This window comes from Canis lupus, chromosome 10 (assembly GCF_003254725.2).
Source record: "Canis lupus dingo isolate Sandy chromosome 10, ASM325472v2, whole genome shotgun sequence".
NCBI classification, from domain to species: domain Eukaryota; kingdom Metazoa; phylum Chordata; class Mammalia; order Carnivora; family Canidae; genus Canis; species Canis lupus.
Window position 1 is genome coordinate 34625005 of NC_064252.1, and position 24805 is coordinate 34649809.

The following is a 24805-nucleotide window of genomic DNA, read 5'->3' on the forward strand; positions in this document are numbered from 1 at the left end:
GTGCGAGCGCGGGTGGTGCGGCCGCCGCGCTGGCCGCTGTGGCTGTGGGACGAGCCCCTCCCTCCGCTCGGAGCCTACTTCATTGCGCTCCGAGGACCTACGCGTTCCGGGCCGGGCTCTACCGAATGCGCCTCGCAGCCCCGGCGAGGGGAGGGAGCGGGCGGCGAGCCGGGGGGAGGAGGGGCCGGAGCGCCGGGGCGGAGCGTCGCGCTCCCCCCGCCCCTGCCCGGGAGTTGGTCGCGCCCAGCGGGTTCCCGGGGAGAGCGGAGTGTGCGCCGCGCTCCCGCAGGGTCCCAAAAGCCCTCAGTCCCCGGCCGCGCTCGGCCGCCGTCTGGAGGTTGTGTCAGCGTTTCCATGACAAAACCCGGAGGGAAAAAAAATGCGAATAGAATCGCCTCGGTGCTGCCACCCACTCCCGCCGGCGTCTGCGGAGGGACGCGACCGGGCGCGCCGACCGGGTGCCCAGGGCGGGGGGGCGGGGGGGGCGCGATCGTTTAAAACCTCGGGGCGCGGGCGCGGGCGCGGGGGCGGGGGCGGGGCCGAGAGGTCGCCCGAGCCCCCGGGGCGCGAGGGCCCGCGAGCCGACGCTCGGTACCGGCGCTTTCGTTTTTCCTTCCGAACCACAGGCTGCCTCGAGCGCTGTTTTAAGAGAGGAGTTAAAAACGGCGGACTTGGGGTCGGGGTTAGGGAAACTCCGCTGCCCCCGGGGTCAGGCGCACGCCCGGCGTTCCCGGGGATTTGCGCCCTCTCTCCGTCCACCAGGCCCAAGGGGCTTGCTCGCGGATTTTAAGACTCTGCCTTCCCAAAGGGTGGAGAGAGCTCCCTCCAAATCCTCCCAAGTGCCCTGGAGCCCCCGGGGGGGGGGGGGTTGCCCCCGCGAAGTCAGCACCCTCAGGACTGCAAACGACTGATGGAAAAACCCCAGCCGGCCTTAGCACTGGCAGGTAAACGGAAAGACGGCGTTGCTTCCTCGGATTGTGGGAAGTAATTTAAAATTTCCAATCCCGGGCATTTAAATTGTTCAACAGTCAGTAAAGTGGATGCAGGCGAAGGGTGCGAAGATCTCCAGCTCCCCTCCCCTGTTCTCACTTTGGAAAGTCGGCTACCGCAGGCCGCTTACCTACGCTCGGCGCTGAAGATCTTGGTCTCCTGCCCTTTACGGTTTCTGTAAGCAAAATAAAGGGGGCTGCTATGTCTTTTTATTTTCCTCGTAAGTCTACATCGAGTTTTTAAGCAAAAGGAGTATTTAAATTCCAACAATGATATTTGTGGGAGGGGTGATGTTATTGTAAAGACTGACTTTTGTGTCATCAAACTGTTACTACTATTGACCCGTAATGAAATAAGAGAATATGTCTTTCAATGCCTCTCGCATAATAGGCATTTGGCAAATACTTAATGTATCTGAATGTAAAGGGACTTACCCTCTTCCCAGTCCATCAGACACAACTTGCAGACACACTCATGCAGCAAAACCCGCCTCCTACCACCTCAGTTCCCTTCCCCCAAAGTTTTCCTCCAGAATTGCAAGGTAGGGAAAGTAAAATGTTATCAGCCTCGCCTTTGATTACAGAAGACAACTGATCACAGCACAATATGTGTGTAACTGGTATGTACTGTATTAATTTGTACTCACTTGTGAATGAGTTACTTGCTAAAGGCTGCAGAGCTGAACAAGCCCCAGAACACAGTCATTCATCAGTGATTCTCCCCACAGGAGATTGGGATGGGAGTTGAACACATGGCCACCTGCCCCAACCAAGGCAGGGATTCTTTGCAGGGAGTATGGTTAGATGAGCACTTGCAGCGCTTTGCCTAGAATGTCAGGCTCTCATTTTAATTCCTGGTTTTACAGAGCAGACGAGTGTCACCCAGCTGGTCTCTCACCTCCCAGGGCAGAGACCACACTATACCTAGACAAAAGCCTGGACATGCATAAGGCGGTCTGAGAAGCCACAGGACGAGGAAGAGCTCAGAAGTGTAATCTCTGGTGGATCTTGATGGGTTGGGCCACATGGTAGAGAAGGTGGTGAGCCATGCCCAACATCTATTTTTTATATTCCCACAATCAGTCAGGAATTGGCCCAAACATACAGTGAGGGGTAAGGCTCTTGTTGGTAAACTACCACCTCTTCCAAGAAGCTTCCCTGATTTCTCACCTGAAGTAGCTTCTTTCCTCCTCAGTGCTCTGAGTACTAGATCCAAACCCCTCTTGGATCATGTACCCACTAGGTGGGGTTTTATTCCCCTCTATCTCTCTAGTGCTCAGCCTCATGACTGGCACTGGGTAGGTACAGATAAGTCAGAGATGGAGAAGTAATGCCTTCTTGGGCTACAAAGTTAAGTTAGATCACCTCTAAAGTCTAGCATAATGGTCACCGGTAATGGACTGTGATTCTGTTGTTCTACCCACATCAGGGGTGAGGGAAAAGGTTCCATTTGTTATCTCTCTCATCACACGATAACTTCCCAATCTCAAATGGACTCATTGCTTTCTGTACGCTTCTGTTCTAACAAAACTTTTTCACCTCTTTTACTCGTGCTACATGATAAATATTGACCAGATAAAGCACAGCGTTGACTAATAAGACTGAGGAGAAGGGAGAAGATTTGGTATTTTGAACTTTGAAGAGAGGAGAAGAAGGGACTGCCTTTCAGATCAGAGTTTTTGTTTTCCCCAATGTATCAGTCAGGACAGTCCAAGTTATGCTTGGTTTGCAGTAACAAACAAGCCACAATTTCAGTGGCTTACAACCACCAGGGCTCACATCTCACTCCACTGCATCTGTGGTGGGCCAGCAGAGGGGCTGTCCATGTGGCATTTTTCAAGGATGAGGCTGAAGCAGCTGAGGACGATGATGGTTGCCATGCCTGAGGAGAAGAAGTCTGTGGGAGGTCTCACTTGAACAATTCAGTGATCCAGCCCGGAAGAAGCACATGTCCCTGCTGTTCAACATTTATCCATCAGAGCTACTCACAGACAGTTCCATGTCACACTGAGGCCAGGAAGTCTGAGCCTAAAGCACTTGGGGAGCAGTCTTCCCAGCTGCAACCCCCAGTTCCCTTCAGATTTTATTTTCCCTTATTTTTCTAATTCCCTTGAACCCTGAGAGCTCCGGCAAACCAGCACTGTGCTCTTCCTGGGACCTGGCTAAACCTTGCCTCATTGGGAGGCTTGAAACTTTCTCTCCAAATTAAACAACATGCAAATAAAACACGTGAAAGCCTGGTGTGGTCCTGAAAAACACATTGAGAAGAAAGTTCTATTTATATGGATGATCTTGGAAAACTCACAGGCAAGGAAGAAAGAGATGTGAAATAAGAATTGTCACTTGCGTGTGTCATCAGCAATGAACCCACAGATATTTCGCAAGCCCCCCAATCCCTAAAGACCAGGCTCTACCTCCTTCCCGTTGACTGTGCCTTCAATGCACAGTCTTGCCGAGATCTGACAGGACTGGCAGCCGTGCCCCTTTCTGCCTTTGTTTGGAGCGGGGAGTGGGCCCAGGGCACTGGGAGACAGAGAGCTCTTTAGCATCCTTGGGAAAGGGGGGCTTGTCTTCTGCCAACATCAACCAGGGGCCCCAGCTCCTCCGAGGACTGGCCTTGCCCATTTGCATCTCTCCGGCATCTACAACACAAAGTACTCTCAGTTAACCAGAGCACAGTAAATATTTGTGGAGTGGAATCAGAAACCATTTGCCTAGAGCATGTGGTGATCTTAGGTACAGACTTTCTACTGGTAGGTAAACCGCAAGCACACAAGTGGGTGACTCATGACATAGCTCTGAGACCAGAGGCGTCCTCGCAGGCTTTTTAGAACAAGGTGGGGAAGAAAGAGGAGAAGGGGATGGGAGGAGGGGAAGAGACCAAGAAGGACAAAAGGAAAGAGGAAGGAAGATGATGAGGGAGGTGAAGAAGGAAGAAAGAAAGAAGCATCCACTGTTATTCTGTTCGTGTTCTGATGCTACTTTTGCCCCTCTGCCCGGGGTAGGCCCCGGAGGCTCCTCTCTTGCCTTCAGGAGGAGAGATGGCTGTTGGACCCCAGGGCTCGACCTCACTCCAGGAGCCCCCTGCCTGGCCTCACCCCCTCTGCCCGTGTACACACAGCACGGACATCAGCTCCCGGGGCTGCTCCCCCCACAGTGGGCCCTGGCTGCCTCCCAAAGGCCCCTCCAGACCACCCAGAAGGAAGCTCTCACCCTGCAGTCAGGTGACCTTGCTCCCTCTGCCCAGCCCCACACCTGACTCAGGTGCCATAACAGTGGGCGCTGCAGCTCTTTGCAGGGCTCCCTCCAGCTGGGCCATGTTCTAGGCTTTTGATGTGCTTCCCCTCACCACCAGCTTCCAGGTAGGGGCGGGCCACTACTAAACTTGTGTTATAGAGGAGGAAACTGAGGCAGAGAAAGGGGACCTACTATGCCCAGGGTCACACAGTGGTGTTGGCAGATTCGAGGTCACAAAGCCAGCAGGCAGCAGCAGCGGCTCCAGAGTCCCCTCTCATCTCCTACCTTTACTGCCAGTCAGGCTGAGGGTAGACCACAGGGACCTGTGTGCCCTACAGATGCAGCTGCCTCAATGGGCAGGATGCCAGAGAGATGACATGGCACTCTGGCTGTCAGGTGCCCTCACTGGTCATCTCCCTTGTCACCCCTGCCAGCCTCTCCGCATGCCCCTGAGAATCATCTTTCCAGCCACCGGCCTCCACCCCCCCCCCTTCGCCGGCCTCTCACTGCTCTTCAGTCATGACATTGGCATCTCTTATGCGTACACTGACATCCACGGCCTAGTAATTTGTTGAAATATTCATTTGTATTTGTTCTCCTGTATCTTTGACTTCTCCACGACCCCTCCCTCTCCAGCAGATTTTTCCACCTGCCTGAGGGATTAGATAAAGACTTTCTTGGAAAAGCACATAAAATGATGGGAGAGAGAATGCCAGGGAGAAAAGGGGGTGCTTTGGTGGAGATTTCTGCAGGGAGGGGTGAGTGCCCTCCCACCCTGTGTCCTGTAGTTACCAGGGGAGGCAGGAACCTGGAACCATGGCCCCCGTGTTACCAGAGACTCCGACCAGGGCCTCAAGCATGGCCTGAAAGTTACAGAGCTGCTGCTCTGGGAGGACAAGAACAGGAGATGCCTTGGCGGTGACCAGTGTCCCCAACACAGGACCCAAAGCGCCTCCAAAGCTTTGGCGCCATGGCCAGATGAAGACACCAAGAACCTCTAACTGAAAACCTTAAAATTTCTCACTCCCACATGGAATTCAAAATAGAAATCCTACCAAGGCAGAAAATACATAAGAAGGGAGCGGAGAAAGTTCAATTTTTTTCCGATTTTTTTTTCCTCTCAGCTTTAATACATAAATAAAACCTATTGACTCTAGGTGTACAGTTTGCTGAGTTTAGGCAATTGTGGATTTTTTTTTAAAGATTTTATTTATTCACTTGAGAGTGAGCAAGAGAGAGTTCAAACGAGAAGGGGCAGAGGGAGAGGGAGAAGAAGGCTCCCTGTTGAGTGAGGAGCCCGATGCAGGGCTCAATCCCAGGACCCCAAGATCATGACCTGAGCCAAATGCAGATGCTTAACCAACCGAACCACCTAGGCACCCTGAGTTTAGACAATAGTAAACGGTACATAACCTCCATGACTGCAATCAAGATACAGACTATTTCCACTGTCCAGACAGTTCCCTCTTACTCCCCTGCTGTCCATCTCCTGCCCAGACCCTGGCTCCAGGTAGCCATTGACTATCTTTCTTTCACCATGGTTTTGCCTATTCTATATATATATTTTTTAAGTATAATATATATATATATATATATATATATTTTTTTTTTTTTTTAAGTAGGCCCCACTCCCAGGGTGGAGCCTGACATAGGGCTTGAACTCACAACCCTGAGATAAAGACCTGAACTTAAGAGAGAGATGCATAACTGACTGAACCCCCCCCCCCTGCCAGGCACCCCCGCCTTTTCTACAATTCTATGTAAATGGAATCATGCTCCCTTGTAGCCTGCCACGGTTAGCTTCTTCCACTAACAAACTTATTTTGAAATTCACCCACCTTCCTATGTAATTCCTTCTTTATTGCTGAGCAGTATTCCACCATGTGGATTTACACAATCTGTTCATCCATCCATCAGTTGGCAGACATTTGCACGGCTTCCAGTTTCTAGCTAATATGAATAGCACTGCAGAGGACATTTGCATGCAAGTCTTTCCATAAACAAATATTTTCGTTAATCTTGGGCAAATACCTAGGACACTTTATATAAAGGGCATGGCCTACCTCTCCCCCAAAGTCACTGTTGGACCCTATTGCATTGCTACCAATAGAGAAGGAGACTCATATCCTTTTCAATACTTAGTGTTGTCAGCCTTTTTACTCTTAGCCTGAGTGTTTAATGATCTGTCACTTTCATCTCAACTGCATGTCCGTGATGACCAGTGACACTGAGCATCTTTTCATGAGTTTTTTTTTTTAATATTTATTTATTTATTCATGAGAGACACAGAGAGATATTGAGAGGCAGGGACATAGGCAAAGGGAGAAGCAGGCTCCACAAGGGAGCCTGACTTGGGACTCGATCCCAAGTCTCCAAGATCACACCCTGGGCTGAAGGCGGCGCTAAACCGCTGAGCCACCTAGGCTGCCCTTTTCATGTGCTTCTTAATCATCCAAAAATCTTCTGTTGTGCAGTTTGTTCAAATCATTTGCCCATTTTTCACCATTATTTCTTTTCTTATGATCCGTTGTGATATTACTAAATTCTTCATATTTTCTGGGAACAAGCCCAGTTTCAGATATATGTTTTGCCTATGTCTGCTTTCTATTTTGTTTCCTTAACTGTGCCTTTGGAAGAGCAAAAGATTTCAAAACCAAAGTCCATTTCAGTAAGTGTTTCTTTGATGGCTCATGTTTTTCTGTTCTGTTAAAGAAATCGTGGCCTAACTCAGTGCCACAAAGATTTTCTCCTGTGTTTTCTTGTAGAAACATCACAGTTTTAGCACTTACATTGAAGTACTTGACTATGTTGAGTGAAATTTGGTATCTGGTGTAAGGTAAGCATGGAGGTTCTTTTTTTTAAATACAGATGTCGGGATCCCTGGGTGGCGCAGCGGTTTGGCGCCTGCCTTTGGCCCAGGGCGCGATCCTGGAGACCCGGGATCGAATCCCACGTCGGGCTCCCAGTGCATGGAGCCTGCTTCTCCCTCTGCCTATGTCTCTGCCTCTCTCTCTCTCTCTCTGTGTGACTATCATAAATAAATAAAAAAAAAATTTAAAAAAAAAAAAAATAAATACAGATGTCTAGTTGTTCCAGCACCATTTTTATATAATATTATTTTATCCCATGTTGTGCAGTTAAAGTATGCCACATCAGGATATAATCCCCATGGGCATGCTGTAGTCCTCAAGACATTAATAATAGATAAGATTCCAAGGATGTTATAGAAATGAGACCAGAAAAGATTTCATCTTTTCCCCCAGAAAATCCCTTGGGATGTTCTGTACTGTTATCCCATCCTCTGTATCACTTCACAAATGCACAGAGGCAAAAGCAGCCATCTCCTTGGTCTACTGACAAACATGACCATAAACCCTCAATGGGCCCATTTTGTTTCATTTACTAAGGACCTGACTGGATAATCTAAGAAAGACTAATTATAACCGCCCTCCCTACAATTTGCAGGAACTGTGTATTAAACATCTCTCAATCCTGTGGTCTTTGAGGGCAGTCTAGAAATACATATTAAATGAGTGATTTAATTTTTACCTGCAGCCTGGAAGAAACTATAAAATATTGGCAAGACCAGTGCTGGGAATGGTGTGAGGAAAAGAGAACCCTTAGGTACTGGTGGCAGAAATGAATATAAGTCAATACAACTTTTACAACATTTCTGGAAAATGAGCCAACAATAATTTGACTAAAATCACTAAGTTATTGATTCAAGGAATTTGAATAGTCACGTACTTAGCTATGCCAAAATCACCTGTCTAGCAATTAGGGTTTGGTCTAAAAAAGTCTAAGACCTCCATACAATGGAATACAACTACAAAGGAAATGACTGAATCAGTTAAAGATATTACAACCTAGTATGTATATATGTTCTTACTTTTGTATAAATACGTAAGCAAGTCAAATTATATTTATATACAAATATATACATTTAATACAGTATTAATGGTAGGTATTCCTGGATGTTAAGATTTTTTAAATCAAGTTACTGCATCATCTAAGTCATTTTAAAGAGTATATATTATTTTTTAAAAGGAAAAGCATACAGCTATTTTCATTTTCAGAGGGAAAAAATGTCCTAATAAAAGGAGAATGTTTCTTAAATCATCAAAACCCAATTCATGCCCCTACTTCTTCTATGAAATTTTCCCTAAAACCTCGGCCTACGGAGGTATCTTCTCACTTGTAGGATACAAAGCCCTTCCACTATAATTCAGCACTTCTTCACTGTTGCATGGCTGCAGAGTCATTGAGTGAGCCGTACCCTGGCTCCTGGGCCACACCTCGTAAACTCGTGAAGGTTGATTTGGGGGACCTGAAGCCACTGACCTAATGTAATGCTAGGCACACAGCAGATGGCCAGCAAGTTCTTGCCAAATAATTTCCTAATGCATTAGAAAGGGCTTCCGTTGCATACCTACTGCATGCCAGACTCTGCTAAGCACTTGACATGCACCACCCCAATCCTCACATCAATTACGCAAGGCTGGCACAAGTATCCCATTACTCAGATGACAAAACTGAGCCTCAGGTAAATTACAGGACTTGCTTACGTTTGCACAGCTCAGAAGTGCCACATTATATGGCTCCAAGACTCATGCTTCAGAGTATCAACCATGTCTGTATGTTCTACAGACATCTAGCAGGGCCTCCTCTAGACTTCCTATCTAGAGCATGCCTTACCAAGATCAAAGGAGCTTGGGGACACAGGTCAAGGTGGGGGTGGCAATAAGGAGATAAAGGAGAGGTTTTCAGGCCGTCACTTGGCCTATGCACTCAGACATGCTCACTTTCAGAGCCTTTCCTTCCTGCAAATCAAACCTCCATGAATTTTATTTATTTATTTATTTTTTGTTTAATTTTTTTTATTTATGATAGTCACAGAGAGAGAGAGAGAGAGGCAGAGACACAGGCAGAGGGAGAAGGAGGCTCCATGCACCGGGAGCCCGATGTGGGATTCGATCCCGGGTCTCCAGGATCGCGCCCTGGGCCAAAGGCAGGCGCCAAACCGCTGCGCCACCCAGGGATCCCCTTCCATGAATTTTAAACCAGGGTTTTAGCATTTCCTCTCCCTGCACATAGTTGTTCAGATGGGAGGATGAGATGAGTCTGTGTCAATGACTGGAGCAAACAATATTCACCTTTGTCTTTTTTTTTTTTTTTTTTTGCCCTAGGGCACAGTGAAAAACCATGCCTCTCAGAGTTGTCTATGACCCTCTCTCTGGAGATGAAAGGACTCCTATAAGCCTACTGACCCAAAAGTATTGTGAGGTGGCAGGGCATGAAAAAGAGGAATTATCTAAGTATTCAGGGTTAGAGATGTTTTCCCCTGAAACAGTCCCTTGTGTTCTGCAGGCAGCCTGAAAAATCACTGTTAAATGTTTGACCCTAAAGTGCAAAGCTCCTGTGTGTCAAAGGAAAATGAACAAAGAAAGAACTTTTTTAAACAGAAAATAAAAATATGGTGAAAATATTCATGGGGGCGGGGGGAGAAAGGAAAAAGAGCTAAATTTCTTTGCTATATGTAAAGAGCTCATATGACAACTAAGATAATACCACCACGACCCCAGTAGACATATGAATAAAAAACATGGATGGGATTTTTCACATAGGAAAAGGAAATATAAGTGGATAATAAAATACGGAGAAATGTTCAACCTCAATGATAAAGAGAAGCAAACCAAAGCAAGAAGACACTCTTTTACTCCAACAAATTAGCAAGGCTTTGTGATAAATGATACCTTACCCCTGATGCTGGGTGGAGTGAGAAGGGGATATACATACATTGCTGGTAGAAGCAATTGGAATGAACCCTTTTGGATCTGGCAATAGGGTTGAGGCACGAAGTGTGGTTACTGGGAGTGTGGGCTTTGGAGTCAGGCAGATCTAAATTTGCCATTGGCAAGTCCCATAACATCTTTGGGTCTCAGTTTCCTCATCTGTAATATGAAAATGATAATACATATTTTTAGAATTGTTGGGAGGACTGCACAGATCAAGTCTGGCCCATAAGAGGCACCCATGACCATACGTTGAGCCAGGAGCTGCTAATGCAGAAAAGCAGGAACAGGAGAGAATCTGCATTAGTGGTAGCCCCACAAAGTCCTGTGGCAGTGGCAGTGTGGCCTCTTTGGACTGACTGTGTATTGGGATGGTGGCATTCCACCTCCCTTCTTCGTGCTGACTTTTTAGCTATCTCCCAGCACTTTTAGCATTTCTCTGAGTTACCCATCAATCCTTCAATGAAGTCTTTCTCCATCTAAGTCAAAGCTGGTTTCTGTTGTGTGGCCCCTTCCTTCCTCCCCTTTACCTTTACCTTTATGAATAAGGTAAAAAGGTTGCAGAAGCCAGTCACCTTTGCTTTTCTAGATACATTGTGACCAGCACACCCAAATCTGATAGGGGTTGAGCTAAGAGATGGATTCGGAGCCACATGTGTGCACAAAGTTCAGCCTACCTCTAACTACTGCGTATGTAACACTGCTGTGCATTGGATTGTGTCCTCCGAATTCATATGTAGGTAGACACGTAAAGCCCAGTATGACTGTTGGACATGAGGCCTTAAAAGGGTTATTAAGGTTGGGTGCCTGGTGGCAGGTGGTTAAGTGTCCAACTCTTAATTTTGGCTTGGGCATGATCTCAGGGTCGTGAGATCAAACCCTGTGTTGGGCTCCATGCTCAGCAGGGAGTCTGCTTGGGATTCTCTCCCTCTGCTCTTCTCCCCACTCAAATAAATAAATAAATCTTTAAAACAAAAGGGTTATTAATGTTCAATGAAATCATAAGTATGTAGCCTGAATCCAGTAGGACTGGTGTCCCGATAAGAAGGGAAGAGACTCCAGAGCTCTCTCTCTGGCACACTCACAGAGGACAAGCCCTTTGAGGACACCTGAGAAGGCTGCTGTCTACAAGCCAAGGAGAAAGACCTCCCAGAAATCAACCCTCACAGAATCTCAGTCTTGGACTTCTGGTCTCCAGAACCACGGAACAATAAGTATCTGTTATTTAAGCCACAGAGTGTTTGTTATAGCAACCCAAGTAGACTTTGGGTGAGTCCCTGTGGAGAGGATGCTTGTCATATTTACAGCCACCCAGCATCTTTGAGCATTCTACATTGCAAATCCTTCCCATTCCAGGGAGGAACCAAAATATGTGCTGGTTCCCAGCATGCCTTGCAGCTAAGATGCAGCAAGTGACCTTGGCTTTGCCCATCAGACATAAGTGCTGTGTGCCAAGGGCACAGCCACACAGGTCTGGCTCTTTGGAGGAGCTGTGAATTCACAGAATTTATGGTCCCACATTCATCCATGTGAACCTTGGATCTGTGCCAAATGACAGAGTATTTATTTTCTGTGGTACCCAAAATGAATTACCACACATTTGGTGGCTTAAAACAACAAATTTATTCTCTCACAGCTTTGGAGTCCAATAGTCCAAAATCAGGGTGTCAACAGGACTGAGCTCCTTCTGAACACTCCAGAGTAGTTGCCTTCAACTGAGAACTCTGATTGACACGTACTTGACTTTCCAGTCTCCTTTTTCCAACTGGAAAATGCAAAGAATAATGCATATTTCTATGTGAAAGAAGCCAATCTGAAAAGGCCACATGCTGTATAATTCCAACGACATGACATTCTGGAAAAGGCGAAACTACTATGGAGGCAGTAAAATGATCAGTGGCTGCCAGGGCTTAGTGAGGAGGAAGCGATGAAGAGGCAGAGCACAGAGGGCAGTGAAAATACTTGAATGATACCGTAATGATGGATATATGTCATTAAACATTTGTCCCAACCTATAGGATGAACACCACCAAGAGTGAACCCAAATGTAAACTATGGATTTGGGTGATAATGATGTGTCGCGCGTGTAGCTTCATCGATTGTCATAAAAGTCCCACTGTGCTGGGGAATGTTGATAACAGGGAGGCTACGCATCTGTGGGGGCAGGGGTATAATGGGAAATCTCTGCACCTTCCCCTCAATTTTGTCGTGAACCTTAAACTGCTCTAAAAAAATAAAGTCTTAATTTTAAAAGGACATCTTTAAATTATAGAAAGAAATTATCACTGAAAAAAAACAAATAGAAAGATTGGACCAGTATGCTTTAAGATCCCTTCCTGGGACGCCTGGGTGGCCCAGCGGTTGGGCATCTGCCTTTGGCTCAGGACATGGTCCCGGTCCCGGGATCGAGTCCCACATGCGGCTCCCTGAGGGGGGGGGGGGGCTGCTTCTCCCTCTGTCTGTGTCTCTGCCTCTCTCTCTATGTCTCTCATGAGTGAATAAATAAAATCTTAAAAAAAAAAAAGATTCCTTCCTGTCCTGACACTGGGGTGACTCTAGGATCATGAAATGCCCTCGGTTCCTGTAGGTAGATGCGTCAGACCAGTGCCACCAATATTAGGAACTCAAATGGAGATCCTTTTAAATGTGACCTCTGTGGGGTGGGGGTGCGTGTCTTGACCACAAAGGGATGTTTGTCAAAAAGAGCAGGTCGAATGATGGGTGCTGGTAAAGAACAATAACCTTGGAACCGAAGTCTCATTCTGTGGAGTCAAATTGTTAATATTCAAGATGTTAAATAATCTTGTTATGATCATGATAAACGGAGGGCTCCAAACACAAAAATTGAGAATGCTGATCAGCAAGGGAGAGCAGCAAGACTAATTGCACACGGCAGGGTGTGAACTTCAGAGCCATGACAGTGGGAGGGATAGGGCTCGCTTGCTCTCTGGAGAGGCTGAGAAACCCTGGAGCTGGGGGGTCAGAGGCAGGAGTTCTGATTCTAGCTCTGCCATCCGCTGACCCTGTGGCTGGAAGCAAGTCATTCCCCTTTTCTGGGTCTCAATAGCCACATGTGATTAAAGCCTCAGAAAAGTAATATCCCAACAGACAAGTGTTAGGATCTGTTCTATGAAAGGGCTACTATTTTCTCCTTGTTTTTTTTTTTTCTCTTTTTTAAGATTTTATTTATTCATGAGAGACACAGAGAGAGAGAGAGGCACAGGCAGAGGGAGAAACAGGGTCCATGATCCCGGGACTCCAGGATCACGCCCTGGGCCGAAGACAGGCGCTAAACCACTGAGCCACCCAGGGATCCCCTCCTTGGTTTTAATTAAAAAATCAGTGCCACTTGGATGAGAACATGCCTCAAGAGGAGGTAATGCTCAATAGTGTTAACGTGAAACAGAATCCAGCATCAAATATCACTCAGGTAACTCCAGACCAGGAACTCTGTCAGGAACATCTGGGCTCAGAAATCTGACTCCCAACTAGCACAAACAAAAAGGGCCTTTTCAGGGCACCTGGGTGTGGTTGAGCGTCTGCCTTCAGCTCAGGTTGTGATCCCGAGGTCCTAGAATCGAGTCCCACACTGGGCTTCCCGTAGGGACCCTGCTTCTCCCTCTGCCTGTGTCTCTGCCTCTCTCTCTGTGTCTCATGAATAAATAAATAAAGTATTTTTTTAAAGTGGGGAGGGGGCTTTTCTTGGAGCCCGTAATTGGAATCTTCAAGAAGCAGAGCCGGCTTCAGGCATGACTGTATTCAAGGGTTCAAGCCATGTCTTCAGGACAATGTCCTTTTCCAGCCCACTACTCTGCTGAACTCTGTGTTTTCATTCTCAGGTGGCGCCGGCTGCTCCAGACTTACCTGCTTCAGCTCTGTATTCCCTGTGGAAAATGCATGCCTCCTTCCTGGCCACTGCAGCAAGTCTAGTGCTTCATTCCGATGTGCCCAGCTGTGGTCCCCTGCCCGTCCCACACCGGGGACAGAGAATGTGGTATTCTCATTGGCCAGGCCTGAATAGCATGCTCTATCCCAGAGCCCGGAGTTGGATCAGCCCCACCCACAGCACAAGGACCAAGGGAGTGGGCAGGATGGTTCCCCGTGAGGTCAAGATGGATTATTTTATGAGAAAGGATGCTGAACATACTCATTCCCTGTTGCTTCTGCAACAAATTACACAAACATGGTAGTTTAAAATGACAAGAATTTATCAACTTAAAGCTCTGAAGGTCAGAAATCCAATCTTAGTGGGCTGAAGTCAAGGTTGTTAGCAGGGCTGTATCACCTCTGAAAACTCTTGGAAGAATCTCTTTCCTTGTGTTTCCTAGCTTCTTCTGGAGACCACCTGCATTCCTTAGCTGGTGGTTCCATCCTCCATTCTCAAGGCCCCAGCATAGCATCTTCCAATCTCTCATTCTCTCTCTCTCTCTCTCTGAAGCCCTCCTGCCTCCCTCTTATTAAGATCCTTGTGATTACCTAGGGTCCACCCAGATCATCGGAATCCTCTCCCTGTCTCAGAATCCTTGACTTAGTCACATCTGCAAAGTTCCTTTTGCCATATAAGGTCACATAGCTACAGGTTCCATAGATTAAGATGTGGGTATCTTTGGGTTATTACTCAGCCATGATTCACCCCATCCCACTGGATGACAAAGAACAGATTTCTTTTTAAACCACATCTTCATCTGTCCAGAGAATACAAAAATCAGTAAAGATTTATTGCTAATAATGAATATCCTATAGTAAAAAGTTTATTGGTCATTGAGGTCTAAAGACATAAGTTTGAGTCCAAGCTCTACCATTACTTGACCCTCTTTCAGTCTTTGGTTTTTAATCTCTACCATGAATATGCTTACCTCAATCCCTCTGTTTCTGTGACATGTTCATAGGAGCACATTTATATCACAAAGCAACATACAAATGGAAATTTCTGACACGAAATGTATGGACATTAAATTTCACCCACCTTTGAGCCATCCATGCCAAGCAGAGGCCGTGAGTTATCTCCCCCCACAGAAGACAGATCCCACCTAGAGCCAAAAAAGTAATTCATCAGCTTTGAATCTTGAGGTAGCATTGGAAACCAACATTTGCCAAGAGAGAAAAGGACTTTCTATATTTCTTTAGCTCTCATGAACACATTAACAGCAGCCAGGCATGGCTGCCCAGATGCCCAAGTTTATTCTGAGTACAATGTTATGGCTCTGAAGACATGGGAAGCCACCTGTTCCCAGCTCAGTGGCCTGTGGGAAGGAGAAAAGAGAAGAAGGCAGAGAAAGCATTTCAAATGCCAAGGTCCTGCACCTCCTGCCTTGGGACCCAGCCATGAACAAATGATCAGACCTGAGGAGCATATAGGATATTAAGCGGGAGAAGCATCATGCCATACTTTCCCATAAGTAATCTGGGGAGTAGGAGGGAGATCGGAAAGAAGCCCCAGTGAGGCCACCTCTGGCATAGGATGGTAGCACTGGTGGAGGGCTGTGTCTGGCTGGTAGATGGCCTGCCCCACCACCGTTAGCTTCCCGTGGCCAGCTCAGGATTTGCAGGACTTTGGAAAGCAAATGGCCTCCAGCAGAACCTAGAATCCATTGTGATGCAGTGATCACTACCCCAGGCCTGGAGAAGACACAAGGGGATCCAAGGTTCCTTGCAGAAAAGAGTTAATGTAGCCAACCTGGGACTATGTGCAAGTTTGGCTGGCCTCTGGGAACCTGAGTTTGGGCAGGGTTCTCACCATTCCCAGAACTGACGAGAGTGGCTCTCCATGCCCAATATCTTGGTACAAACCAACGTGATTTATGCTGAACACCTGCCTTCCTCTGGAAGCCTGGGCTTTTGGGACATGCCAGGCAAAAGGTACCTACGTGACTGAGCCCCAGTGAAGTCTCTGGCCTCCCAGGTTTAGTCAGTTTTTGTTGATAGCATTTCACACGTGTTGTCACAACCGGTTGCTAATGAATTAAGTGCAGCTCCGTGTGAATGCTGGGAGAAAGGTCTTAAAACCTGCGCCTGGTTTCCTCTAGACTTTGCACCGTGCGCCCTCACCCTTAGCTGGTTTTGCTTTGTAGCCATTCACTGTAAGAAACCACAGCCATGAATATAATTACATGATGAGCCCTATGAGTCCCTGTCAAGAAACTTTGAAGTTGGTGGGGTCCCCTGACCCAGGTCCCTTTCCGCATGCCTCCACATGTCACCTGAGCTCTCCTCCATTCACCCAGCTGAAGTCCTAACACAGAAGCAGGTGGGGGGAGGAATCGGAGACTGAGCATTCAATGTTGAGCGACCCATCACTTCAAGAGGTTGTATAAATTATTTATTAGACCACATTCTGATTTCTCCCCCTCTTACCATTCATTCCATTTCCTTTGTACACTTAGGTGCACTCAAGCCCATGGTATTATTATTGGAAACTGCCACCTTCCCCACCAGTCTCATTTGTCATCTCTCCCATCCACTCAGCAGCAGATGACTCGGCACTTGCTTGGCAATCTGGTGCCCACCTCCCCACATCTGCCCAGCTCCTGCAACTGCTCAGCACCCACCCCATGCTAACATCTAACTCCTCTCAACACCAACACTATCTCTTCCAAATATATATCTATGTATCTATGTTTGGTTAATATATATATTTAGTTAACATATGTTTATGTTTGGTGGCCTCAGTTTCCTTATCTGTCAAACGAGAGTTGGAATGACAAGCTGAGTTCTTGATCACTGCTCAGTAGAACTGCATGATTACCTATGAGCGTGTCCATGTCTCAGCACAGACAAATACACACCAGGCATATTGTCTTAATTTAGGTTGCTATTGCAAAAATACCACTGCCTGGGTAGCATATACAGCAACCATTTATTTCTCACAGTTCTGGAGGCTGACCGTGAAGGAATGAGCCTACTTCCTGGCTGTAGACAGCCACCTCCTTGCTGTATCCACGCATGGCAGAGAACAGAGATGGGAAGCAAGCTCTTTCAGTGTCTTCTTTTAGGGGTATTAATCCCATCATGGGAGCTCCATCCTCATGAACAAATTACTGCCCAAGAGACCCATCTCCAAGTACCATTACACTGGGGATTAGAGTTTCAACATAAGAATTTGTAGAGGACCGGAATGCCTGGGTGGCTCAGCAGTGGGATGCCTGGGTGGCTCAGTCAGTTGAGTGTCTGACTCTTGGTCTTGCTCAGGTCAGGATCTCCGGGTCATGATCTCAGAATCGTGGAACTGGGCCCTGTGTCAGGCTCCGTGCTCAGAACAGAGTCTGAGATTCTCTCTCCCTCTCCCTCTGCCCTTCCACCAGCTCACTCACTCGCTCTTGCTCTCTCTCTAAAATAAATAAATCTTAAAAAAAAAAAAATACCTGGGGCACCTAGGTGGCTCAGTTGGTCAATCATCTCGCTCTTAATTTCAGCTCAGGTCATGATCTCAGCGTCATGGGATTGAGCCCCATGTTGTGCTCTGTGCTCTGCACGGAGTCTGCTCATCTCTCCCTCTGCTCCTCCTCCTCTCCCACTCTTGTTTCCTCTCCAATAAATAAGGTCTTCAAATATAAAATAAAATAAAATAAAATAATTAATTTTAAAAACTCCCAGTTTTGACTTGACCATGGAGAGTAAAGTTTGTGTTTGTCCTTTTCTGTCTGGGTGAGTCAAAAGTAAATGTCTTCACCATTGAAAGTTTTGTAATTGGGAAAATATTCCCTGAAACCCAGTACCATTCCATAAGTCAGCACCTGGGAAACATTGGCCTCGTAGACCTCAGGAGTCCTTGCCAGCCTTAACGTGCTGTGATTTCTCACATGGAACCCACTCCAGGCAGGTATCTGGACCAGAAAGTTCTTTTCCAATGCTATAATTACATGTTTCTTAGGTCATATGAATCCCCCTGTAACTCTCTTGCTTTTACTTTTCTTTTTAAAAATAAAGTCTTAAATTCTTCCTTCTTCCTTTAAGGAAGAAGATGCAAGAAGGAAATACTTGAGGAAAAACCAAAATACCAAAATTTGGACAAACTAAACAGGTCAAAGAAGAAAAAGTGACAGAAAGAAGCTTGGCCTTCCAATAATAATAATTTGCAAAGGATTTTTTGAAATGGCGGGTTTGTCCAGTGCATGTATAATGGAATTTGATTTATCAAAATTCAATTCTTATCCAAGAAGCTACAGTATAAAGTGAAGCTTACAAAGAGCAGGGAAGGCAGAGTCATTACCTTCTTGGAAGACAATGCTGCTGGGGACTTTCTGAGTGCCTCTGGAGAGGTCACAACCCCATTATGATGGCTTCCAAATTTATCCCTTCAGCTCTGCCTCCCACTCAAGCTGTAAGCTTTACACTGAAATATGCAGCTGCTTGTTTGTCTGTAGCTCCTCTTGGATGCATAATATGCATCTCAGTTTGGATGTAAACAAAAGAGAACTCTTGAATTGCACCCAACCTTGCTGATGTGTTTTCCCTAGACTTTACCATCTTCTTAAATGACAACACCTACATACCCAGTTACTGAAGCCAAAAACATAGGAGTCCCCCATAATCTTTACAGTTGCTATTAACAGCAAAGGCAGCTTTTGTTCTTGAAAATAAGAGACACCCCAAACACAAGTGGCTTAAACAAAAGAGAACTTTATTTTGTTCTTTTCTTCCTCCTGTATGCAGAGAAGGAAGGAAGGCTGTCCAGGCTTAACTACCAGGACTCTGCTCAACACTGAGGGATACAAGCTCCTGACATCATCACTTCACCATCCCTAGGTGTGATCTACCTCTTCATGGTACAATATGGCAGTGAGGTTGCCGGTCGTTGCATCAGGGGTCCAAGCAGCAGGGTGGAAGGAGGCATGGAAAGGTAGAAACAAAGGGCACACACTAGCTACCTTTTAAGGAAGGTAATTTTGCTAACATCTCATTGGCAGAACTTAGTCCTTTGACTGTTCCTGACCAGATATTGGGGCTGGCAGTGGCCAGCGGCTCCTGCCCTATGTGATCCATGAAACCTATAGGATTGGGCCCCTGCCTGCTATTTGACCTCATCTCCTCCACCTTGCTTTAACACAGTGTGGCCACCCAGGCCTTTTCCGATGCCTTTTGAGCATTCCAACCTTGCTCCTGCCTTAGAGCCTTTGGCTTGCTGTTGCTTCCCCCAGATGCTGTCCTCCAGATGTATGCATGGCCACTCTCAGTCCAGCTGTCACTTCCTCACTGGGGCCTTCCCTGACCGCCCTGTGCAAAGCAGCATTTCCTGCCAGCCTCCATCAATCACCCAACTGTGTTGTTTTTCTACAAAGCACTTGTCACTCCCTGAAAACACCTTTCACTTGCTCTGTTTGGTTTTGGTTTGTTCTTCTCAACACCACAACACACGCTCCATCATGGCAAAGGCCCCAGCTGCCTTGGGTAGAGCCAGTCATCCACAATGGCACCGAGTAGACACCCGATAAATATTTGTTCATTCATAAATGAATGAAATTATCGATTTGATTGTCATCAATATTGCCCAACCTTCCCACACAGACAAGCTGCTGCTGTCTTTGGGGAGTTGTTCACTGCCAAGACAAGGAGGCAAGAATTCATGTTCCCTAAGGCCTCAACCAGAGAGACAGGAGAACAGAGCCTGGACTCCAAAGGAAGCTGTACTTGGCTCCAATTTGACAGCCGGAAGCCACGACCTGGCCCTCAGTGAACTGGTGAAGAGAAAGATCAGTCGGACTCTGTAGCTTGTACCAACATGCCCTGTGGACACGATTGCACTGAGTTTCCAGGGTGCCAGCCCCCTGGGCAGTGTGACCTGTGGCGGTCAAGGTCACCGTCTCCTTCCCAGTTCTACTACATATGGGCTGTGGCAGTGTAGACTTCGGCAAATTCACCAAGCCCCCTGTACTTTGGTTTCCTCATCTATAAGTCAATGATAATGACAGCCCTGCCCTCAGCACTGCTGAAACAATTGAGTTATAATATACAAAATACTTTTTAAGCTGGATATGTAGTAAACAGCCAATGTATTATCAGATGCCTGGCTATTATCAGATGCCTGGCACTTCACACATGTTTTCTTGAAGCTTCCCAAAAAACCCCGGCAAAGTAAGCCTCCCAAATAACCCGCAAACTGCCTGGAATAAGTTCTGGTTTCTTGGAGTGCTGATAACTCAGCAGATTTGCCTTGAGTGGCCATCCCACGGGCTTCTTGGGCCACCTGTTTAAGCTGTACTGAGATTTTACTGGGGGCCACACCCTGCGGTGTGGTGCAGGAAATCCGGAGGCTTATGGGTAATGGGGAGACATGAGCTCCCTGGCATTTCACTGAACAGTGGCCAGTGCTCTGCCAGGGACCAGGAAGGCTTCCCAGGGGAAAGGGCATCAGACATGTCTAGATAGGTTAAGGAGGCAATCACTAGGCAAAAATGTGGGTGGCAGTGTGGGGGAGGAAAGAAGGGTCGATTCGCAGGAAGAGTGCCTTCCACAGAAGGGAACAGGGCAATCTTTGTGCAGCTCCCTGCTAACTCTCAAATGATGCCGGCTTGTGGCAGGTGCTCAGTAAATACTTGTCGATTGACTAGGAAACCAAGGTAAGTTAGGCATTATTACCTCCAGAGAAAAATGAGGCTTGGAAGGGCTAACTTTCCTAAGGTCCCCAGAGCCAGAAGTTCTATATCCAAACTTGAATCCATGGCTTTCAACTGTCAGTTGAATTATGAACGTAAAGTCACACACGTTTGAGGTTGGGCGAATATCATAGGACATGATAGCTTTTAGCGCAGTGTAATCCAAACAGAGAGAACCTGCGCCGCCAACCTGTTAGTCTGGATGAGCAGACGGTTCAGTGTGGACTATAGCCTGTTCTAAACAGCACCAGATGGCAATGCTGGAGGTCAATTCAGAAGCGAAGGCCTGGAGGTCAGAGGCAAAGGCATTGGCCTCTGTCCTGTATTCCCTGTGGCCCAGCTTGACTCCGGGGAAAGCAACACGAATACATCTTCCTCCTGCTTAGCACTAAGCACAGAGTCAAGCAGAAGTCAGAGGCAGCCAGAACTGAGTTCACACACTCTACTTACTAACTGTGCATCCTTGAGCAAGTTACTCACTTTCTCCATGAGCCTCGGCTTCTTCCTCTGTAAAATGGGGATAAGTAACGCCTTCTCTGTGGGGCTCTTAGGAAGATCAAGTGAGAGATGACACAGCAGGAGAAAGAGGAGAATATAGGAAAATGTTAAGTATTAACACACACACCCTCAAAAGAAAGACCAGAAAAGCCCATAGGCCAGGCCAAACTGTTAGCTGGACTTGCTACAGTAAGGGAGAGATCACTGCGACAACACCTGAGGGATATCTTGGAGGGAACATGTCTGGGAGGATAGTTATAGGGCATAGGGCTGGAGATGATGGTTTGAAGTGAGTCTTGCAAAGCTGGGAGCTGCCTGGGGTTGGGCAAACAAAATACGATACAATAGCTTCTGGCTTGGTGCTAGCCAAGGTGTGGGAGTCTTCCCAACCAAGCTGTTAGTCTTGATAAGAAAACTATTTTAGTTAGTTTACAGTCTTATATTCCAGGAATATTTATTTATTTATTTTTTTCCTTTCACCAATATGAATACCCAGACAGGGGCCTGTTGGTTGGGTTCTGAGCGTGTCATGGAGCTTGTCAGAGGAATTACCTCCTCTGCTCTCACAGCCATCCCCGGAGGAGTCAAGGAAGGGCCTTATCTGACCCTTCCCCGCGGTGCTAGGAGATCTTCTTTATTCCTACTTGAGAGATGAGTAAACTGACATCACACCGGCCTTCTTTTTACTACCAAAGAAAAACAAGCATCAAAGAGGTTAAGGAATTTCCCTGAAGTTGACAGAGGGGTAAATAGTCCATCTGGGATTTGAATCTAGCACTTTAGACAGTGAGTGGAATAGGGACATATAATAGTTCCTTAAACCAAACAATAAAAAGTAGAGCTACCTAAGCATTTTTTTGTAACAGCCCAAATGAGAAAAAATAAATAAAACAATCTGTCAACGGCAGAATGGCTACATAAAATGTGGCACAGTGGCATGTGGAACAGTCTACAGCAAAGAAAATGAAAGAGGGAAGCACTGCCACATGCAACCACATGGCTGATTCTCAAAAGCACAATGTCAAGGGAGAAAAACCAGACACACAAAAAACAACCTACTATCTGCTTCGCAGATCCTTTATAAACAGGCGAACCTAATGCAGGCATTGGAGGGCAGGATGCAAATTCCCTTTGGGAAATGGGCAGGGGCCAGTGGGTGGGCAGGATCGCAAGGAGTGTCCCAGGAACTGGGAAAGCTCTATTTCTTCACCTGGTGGTATTTACACAGGTGTGCTCACCTGTGCTGACTTATCCGAGTGCACACTTAGGGTTTGTGCATTTTCCTCAATATTTTCATGTAAAAGTTTTGTCTTAAGCAGGGATATTTACCCTTTGCTTTAAATGTTAATTTCAGGATCAGTATTCCAGATGTCTATGATCGCTCAGGTTGAAATTCAATGAGCTAAGGCCCCAGAAGCACTTAAAGCGTGGTGTCTGGAACAGAGACCTATGTTCAGTAAATGCTAGTAAGTATTATTACTACTATTATTATGTCTGTGACTTTTCCAAATGGCAGTGGAGATTTCTGAAAAGCACAGCACGTCTCATGCCCAGCTCAGGTGCCAGGAGTTTGCTAGAAGAGGGGCAGGATGGTATTACTCCAGAGGAGATCCCCCAGCGCCCAGGCAGGTTACGAGCGTGGCCACAGGCCACAGGCTGGCAGGGGCTGTGGGCACCTTGGGGGGCTCAGCCACCCGCCACACTCCAGCCCAGATGCCTTCCCAGGCCAGATGGTTTTCTTTGCCCATTTTCCACACAGGACACCTTCTTATAACATGAGGCTCCTGGGCTCAGCCCAAAGCACAGGTGCATGTGTTCCTAGGAAAAGCAAAGTAGCTGCTGGGCACCACTGGCCGCCACTGCCATCGAGTCAGCCGCTCCCAGCCTGAAGCACCCTCCCCCGGGGCACCTATGCCCCTCCCCTGCCTGCCCCACCTCTGCGGCCCACCCCGGGTCCAAGATCACCCCTTCCCACATGCACAGTGCTAGGTCCACACTGACACACTCACACCCGCACGGTCATGTGTTCACACTTACATACTCATATCGCTCACTTGCTGACAGTCACAGGCTCACACACCCACATGTTCCCCATGGACTGACACACCACACACATCCGCTCACACACATTCTCATGCACATTCATGCTTTGACTCATCAAGATCAACTTGTGACCAGAAAGGAGAGCCTTGTGAGACCAGGGCAGAGTTTGCCCAAGCACAGTCCCCCCATGTCTCAGGTCACAAGCATCCCCACGCAAACACCCCCACCCTCCTCAGTCAGCCAAGAGCTACTGAGGCAGGACACACGGCTTCATGGCCCAGGAATCTGCCTCAGGTGGTTTTCACTCACAAAACACCTGGGAGCCAGGGTTTTCTAGAGAAATGGCACAAAAGTTATGATGGGTGCAGTGAAACTAATTCCAAGGCAGGGTGCAGAGGGGAGTAGGAGTCCACGCCTCTAACCCACCACCGCCCCCCTGCTCTGAGCACCATGAAGGTGGGTCTGACTGAACGTGGAAGGGGCTGGGATGGGCCACAGGGCCAGGGAGGGAGGCAAAGGTTGACTTACTTCTCTCACAATTCTGTTGGCTGACCAGCTAGGTCATCTCTGCTGGTGTCACTTGACGTCTCTCATGTGGTTTCAGGGAAATGGAGGCTGGAACATCCAAAGTGGTTTCCCTGATGTGTCTGGCACCCCAGGCGGGATGACTGGAAGGCCGGGTCTCTCTCTCTCTCTCTCTCTCTCTCTCTCTCTCAATCTGTCTCCAAATAGCAAGGGGCCCTCCTTACACGGCAGCTGGATCTCAAGATTAGGAGTTCCCAGAGGAAAGAAGTCCTTCTTCTTCACCTCAGATTGTCATATGATAGTTAAATAATCTTGAATAAATTCATCTTTGTTTTAAAAAGTTTACTATTTTTGTATCCTCAACTGGCATCTCCTCAGTTCATCACCAAGTTTGTGATAACATCAGATCTCGAGGAGTAAAAAGTATGTTGTGACGATATCCATATTTTCTGTTTTATAAGAGAGGCAAAACCTTTCCTGGAGTCAACCATGGATGGGGTATCTTTCCTACAGATGTCAAAAGAATTCCTCCAAGACAGATCATTTGTTTTCAGATATGAAAATCCAGCCTGAAGTATATTAAATTTCTAGACAAAAACATTAGAAAAAAACCCTAATGGCCTTAGGCTTAGCAAAGATTTCTTAAATAGAACACAAAAAAGAAAAAAAAAACCTCAACAAATTGGGCTTCACCAGAATGTAAAATTTTTGCTCTTCAAAAGACAGCCATGAAATAAAAATATAAGCCCTGCTAGACAGAAAATATTTGCAAAACACAGAACTGACAAAGGGCTTGTATCTAGAATATAAAGAGTGCTTACAACTCAATAAGAAGGTAAACCTAATACTACCTAATGGACAAGTATTTAAACAAATACTTAACCAAGAAAATGATACAGATGGCAAAATATGCACTTAGGAGATGCTCAACATTACTTATCATTAAGGAAATACAAATGAAAACCACAGTGAGGGGACGCTTGGGTGGCTCAGTGGTTGAGTCATGTCTTCAGCTCAGGTCATGATCCCAGGGTCCTGGGATCCAGTCCCACATCGGGCTCCCAGCAGGGAGCCTGCTTCTCCCTCTGCCTGTGTCTCTGCCTCTCTCTGTGTGTCTTTCATGAATAAA

At 46.9% G+C, this 24805-nt stretch overlaps 1 long non-coding RNA gene across 4 annotated transcripts; it reads left to right on the forward strand.

The window, feature by feature from the left end:
- Nucleotides 1-579: 579 nt before the first annotated feature.
- Nucleotides 580-24019, forward strand: LOC112669328 (uncharacterized). Of its 4 annotated transcripts, none has more exons than XR_003142187.3 (5): nt 580-944; nt 6992-7062; nt 18671-18857; nt 22463-22574; nt 23756-24019. It is a non-coding gene; the product is annotated as an uncharacterized LOC112669328 (long non-coding RNA). The 4 variants fall into 4 exon arrangements; XR_003142176.3 differs by having other exon boundaries at nt 589-944; nt 18671-18783; nt 23756-24015; XR_003142181.3 differs by having other exon boundaries at nt 589-944; nt 18671-18763; nt 23756-24014.
- Nucleotides 24020-24805: the final 786 nt, after the last annotated feature.